Source organism: Panthera tigris, chromosome X, assembly GCF_018350195.1.
Source record: "Panthera tigris isolate Pti1 chromosome X, P.tigris_Pti1_mat1.1, whole genome shotgun sequence".
NCBI lineage: Eukaryota > Metazoa > Chordata > Mammalia > Carnivora > Felidae > Panthera > Panthera tigris.
This window is the reverse complement of record NC_056677.1, coordinates 75,249,139-75,255,138: the sequence shown is the minus strand read 5'-3', so window position 1 is coordinate 75,255,138 and position 6,000 is coordinate 75,249,139.

Sequence of the window (6,000 nt, the reverse complement as noted above, 5' to 3'; positions counted from 1 at the left end):
TTGAGTTCCTTTGTGTGTTCAGTTAGGTTTTGTTTTTTGGATTTTTCTTACTTCTTGAGATAGACCTGGATTGCAATGTATTTTCCCCTTAGAACTGCTTTTGCTGCATCCCAAAGTGTTTTCACTGTCGTGTTTTCACTTTCATTTGCGTCCCTATATATTTTTTAATTTCTTCTTTAATTGCCTGGTTGACCCATTAATACTTTAGTATGATGTTTTTTAACTTCCATGAATTTGGAGGCTTTCAATTTTTTTTCCTGTGGTTGATTTCAAGATTCATAGATTGCCATCTCAAAATATGCACGGTATTATCTCAATTATTTTTTTAAATATGAAATTTATTGTCAAATTGGTTTCCATACAACACCCAATGCTCATCCCAACAGGTGTCCTCAGTTTGTTCTCAGTTTTTAAGAGTCTCTTATGGTTTGGCTCCCTTCCTCTCTAACCTCTTTTTTTTCCTTCCCTTCCCCCAAGTCTTGTGTTAAGTTTCTCAGGATCCACGTAAGAGTGAAAACATATGGTATCTTTCACTGTATGACTTATTTCACATAGCATAACACTCTCCAGTTCCATCCACGTTGCTACAAAAGGCCATATTTCATTCTACCTTATTGCCACATAGTATTCCATTGTGTATATAAACCATAATTTCTTTATCCACTAATCCGTTGATGGACATTTAGGCTCTTTCCATAATTTGGCTATTGTTGAAAGTGCTGCTATAAATATTGGGGTACAAGGGGAACGTCCACAATGTTTTCCAGAGTGAGGCACCAGTTTGCATCCCCACCAACAGTGCAAGAGGGTTCCTGTTTCTCCACATCCTCGCCAGCATCTATAGTCTCCTGATTTGTTTATTTTAGCCACTCTGACTGGCGTGAGGTGGTATCTGAGTGTGGATTTGATTTGTATTTCCCTGATGAGGAGCGACGTTCAGCATCTTTTCATGTGCCTATTGGCCATCTGGATGTCTTCTTTAGAGAAGTGTCTATTCATGTTTTCTGCCCATTTCTTCACTGGGTTATTTGTTTTTCAGGTGTGGAGTTTTATGAGCTCTTTATAGATTTTGGATACTAGCCCTTTGTCCAATGTGTCATTTGCAAATATCTTTTCCCATTCCATCGGTTGTCTTTTAGTTTTGTTGGTTGTTTCCTTTGCTGTGCAGAAGCTTTTTATCTTCATGAGGTCCCAATAGGGCAATTTTCCTTTTAATTCCCTTGCCTTTGGGGATGTGTCAAGTAAGAAATTGCTGTGGCTGAGGTCAGAGAGGTTGTTTCCTGCTTTCTCCTCTAGGGTTTTGATGGTTTCCTGTCTCACATTCAGGTCCTCTATCCATTTTAGTTTATTTTTGTGAATGGATTAAGAAAGTGGTCTAGTTTCATTCTTCTGCATGCTGCTGTCCACTTCTCCCAGCACCATTTGTTAAAGAGACTGTCTTTGTTCCATTGGATATTCTGCTTTGTCAAAGATTAGTTGGCCATACGTTTGTGGGTCTAGTTCTGGGGTTTCTATTCAATTCCATTGGTCTATATATCTGTTTTTGTGCCAATGCCATGCTGTCTTGATGATTACAGCTTTGTAGTAGAGGTTAAAGTCTGGGATGGGGATGCTCCTGCTTTGGTCCTCTTCTTCAATATTACTTTAACTATTCAGGGTCTTTTGTGGTTCCATACAAATTTTAGGATTGCTTGTTCTAGCTTCGAGAAGAATGCTGGTGCAATTTTTATTGGGATTCCATTGAATGTGTAGATAGCTTTGGATAGTATTGACATTTTAATAATATTTATTCTTTTAATCCATAAGCATGGATTTTTTTTCCATTTCTTTGTATCTTCTTCAATTTCCTTCATAAGCTTTGTATACTTTTCAGCATACAGATCTTTTACATCTTTGGTTAGGATTGTTCCTAGGTATTTTATGCTTCTTGGTGCAATTGTGAATGGGATCAGTTTCTTTATTTGTCTTTCTGTTGCTTCATTATTACTGGATAAGAATGCAACTGATTTCTGTACATTGATTTTGTATCCTGCAACTTTGTTGAATTCATGTGTCAGTTCTAGCAGACTTTTGGTGACGTCTATCGGGTGTTGCATGCATAATATCATCTGCGAAGTGAAAGTTGTCTTAATCTTTGCCAATTTTGATGACTTTGATTTCCTTTGTTGTCTGATTGCTGATGCTAGCACTTCTAACACTATTTGAAACAACAACAGTGAGAGTGGACATCCGTGTCATGTCCCTGATCTCAGGGGGAAAGCTCTCAGATTTTCCCCCTTAAGGATGATATTAGCTGTGGGCTTTTCATAAATGGCTTTTGTGATGTTAAAAGTCCTTTTTGTGATGATAAAAGTTCTTTTTGTGATGATAAAAGTCCTTCTTTCCCGACTTTCTTGAGGGTTTTTATTAAGAAAGGATGGTGAATTTTGTCAAATGCTTTTTCTGCATCGATTGACAGGATCATGCGGTTCCTATCTTTTCTTATATTAATGTGATGTACAACATTGATTGATTTGCGAATGTGGAACCAGCCCTGAAGCCCAGGAAGGAATCCCACTTGATCATGGTGTATAATTCTTTTTATAGCTGTTGAATTCGATTTACTGGTATCTTATTGAGAATTTTTGCATCCATATTCATCAGGGATATTGGCCTATAGTTCACTTTTTTTGCTGGGTCTCTGGTTTAGGAATAAAAGTAATGCTGGCTTCATAGAATGAGTCTGGAAGTTTTCCTTCCCTTTCTATTTTTTGGAACAGTTTGAGAAGGATAGGTATTATCTCTGCTTTAAATGTGTGGTATAATTCCCCTGGGAAGCCAACTGGTCCTGGACTCTTATTTTTTGAGAGGTCTTTGATAACTGATTCAATTTCTTCGTTGGTTATGGGTCTTTTCAAGTTTTCTATTTCTTCCTGTTTGAGTTTTGGAAGTGTGTGGGTTCTTAGGAATCTGTCCATTTCTTCCAGGTTGTCCAGTTTGTTGGCATATACTTTTTCCTAATATTCCCTGATAATTGCTTGTATTTCTGAGGGATTGGTTGTAATAATTCCATTTGCATTCATGATTTTATCTATTTGGGTCACCTCTCTTTTCTTTTTAGAAGCCTGGCTAGAGGTTTATCAATTTTGTTTATTTTTTTCAAAAAAAACAACTCTTGCTTTCATTGATCTGCTCCACAGTTTTTTATTTTTTATTTTTATTTTTTCAATATATGAAATTTATTGTCAAATTGGTTTCCATACAACACCCAGTGCTCATCCCAAAAGGTACCCTCCTCAATACCCATCCCCCACCCTCCCCTCCCTCCCACACCCCATCAACCCTCAGTTTGTTCTCAGTTTTAACAGTCTCTTATGCTTTGGCTCTCTCCCACTCTAACCTCTTTTTTTTCCTTCCCCTCCCCCATGGGTTTCTGTTAAGTTTCTCAGGATCCACATAAGAGTGAAACTATATGGTATCTGTCTCTCTCTGTATGGCTTATTTCACTTAGCATCACACTCTCCACTTCCATCCACAGTTTTTTAGATTCTATATTGTTTATTCTTGCTCTGATGTTTATTATTTCTCCTCTTCTTCTGGGTTTGGGGTGCCTTTGCTGTTCTGCTTCTAGTTTCTTTAGGTGTGCTGTTAGATTTTATATTTGGGATTTTTCTTGTTTCTTGAAATAGGCTTGGGTTGCAATGTATTTTCCTCTCAGGATTGCCTTCACTGCATCCCAAAGCATTTGCATTGTTGTCTTTTCATTTTCATTTGCTTCCATATATATTTTTTTAATTTCTTCTCTAATATCCTGGTTGACCCATTCATTCTTTAGTAGGGTGTTCTTTAACCTCCATGGTTTTGGAGGTTTTCCAGACTTTTTCCTGTGGTTGATTTCAAGTTTCATAGCATTGTGGTCTGAAAGTATGCATGGTATGATCTCAATTCTTGTGAACTTATGAAGGGCTGTTTTGTGACCCAGTATATGATCTATCTTGGAGAATGTTCCATGTGCACTTGAGAAGAAAGTATATTCTGTTGCTTTGGGATGCAGAGTTCTAAATATATCTGTCAAGTCCATCGGATCCAATGTATCATTCAGGGCCCTTGTTTCTTTATTGACTGTGTGTCTAGATGATCTATCCATTTCTGTAAGTGGGGTGTTAAAGTCCCCTGCAATGACCACATTCTTATCAATAAGGTTGCTTATGTTTATGAGTAATTGTTTTATATATCTGGGGGCTCCGGTATTCGGCGCATAGACATTTATAATAGTTAGCTCTTCCTGATGGATAGACCCTGTGATTATTATATAATGCCCTTCTTCATCTCTTGTTACAGCCTTTAATTTAAAGTCTAGTTTGTCTGATATAAGTATTGCTATTCCAGCTTTCTTTTGACTTCCAGTAGAACTATAGATAGTTCTCTATCCCCTCACTTTGAATCTGAAGGTGTCCTCAGGTCTAAAATGAGTCTCTTGTAGACAGCAAATAAATGGGTCTTGTTCTTTCATACATTTTTAAAACCTATGTCTTTTGGTTGGAGCATTTAGTGCATTTACATTCAGTGTTATTATTGAAAGATATGGGTGTAGAGTCATTGTGATGTCTGTAGGTTTTATGCTTGTAGTGATGTCTCTGGTACTTTGTGGTCCTTGCAACTTTTCACTCACAGAATTCCCTTTAAGATCTCTTGTAGGGCTGGTTTAGTGGGATAAATTCCTTCAGTTTTTGTTTGTTTGGGAAGACCTTTATATCTCCTTCTATTCTGAATGACAGACTTTCTGGTAAAGGATTCTCAACTGCATATTTTTCTGTTCATCACCTTGAAGATTTCCTGACATTCCTTTCTGGCCTGCCCGGTTTCAGTAGATAGGTCTACTACTAACTTTATGTGTCTACCTTTGTTAGTTAGAGCATGTTTATCCCTAGCTGCTTTCAGAATCTTCTCTCTATCCTTGTATTTTGCCAGTTTCCCTATGATATGTTGTGCAGAAGATCAATTCAAGTTACATCTGAAGGGAGTTCTCTGTGCCTCTTGGATTTCAATGCCTTTTTCCTTCCCCAGATCAGGGAAGTTCTCAGCTATGATTTTTTTCAAGTACACCTTTAGCCTCTTTCTCTCTCTCTTCCTCTTCTGGAATTCCTATTAATCGGATATTCTTCTGTTATATTGCATCACTTAGTTCTCTAATCCTCCCCTCATACTCCTGGATTTTTTTTTATCTTTTTCTCAGCTTCCTCTTTTTCCATAATTTTATCTTCTAATTCACCTATTCTCTCCTCTACCTCTTCAATCCAAGCTGTGGTCACCGCCATTGTATTTTGCACCTCATTTATACCATTTTTTAGCTCCTCATGACTGTTTCTTAGTCCCTTGATGTCTGTAGCAATAGATTCTCTGCTGTCCTCTATACTTTTTTCAAGCCCAGCAATTAATTTTATGACTATTATTCTAAATTCTTGTCGTTATATTGCTTAAATCGTTTTTGATCAATTCGTTAGCTGTCACTACTTCCTGGAATTTCTTTTGAGGAGAATTATTCTGTTTCATCATTTTGGATAGTCCCTGGAGTGGCATGGAACTGAAAGACACTTCCCCTGTGCTGTCTGGAGTAACTTGTGTTGGTGGGCGGGGTCGCAGTCACACCTGATGTCTGTCCCCAGCCCACCGCTGGGATCACAGTCAGACACGTGTGTACCTTATCTTCCCTTCTCCCAAGGGCAGGACTCACTGTGGAGTGGTGTGGCCCCTGTCTGGGCTACTTGCACACTGCCAGACTTATAGTGCTGCTTAGATATGGTGTATTAACCGGGGTGGATCTGTCAGGTGCACAGGGGCGGGAGGGGCAGGCTTAGCTAGTTTTGCCATGGGTGGTCCCCTGAGGGAGGGGGCCTGCAGCACTGGGAGGGAGGCAGGCCTGTTGGAGGGATGGATTCACAGAAACACTGTGGTGTGTATTTGCACAGTGCAAGTAAATTCGGTGACAGGAACTGGTTCCCTTTGGAACTTTGGCTGGGG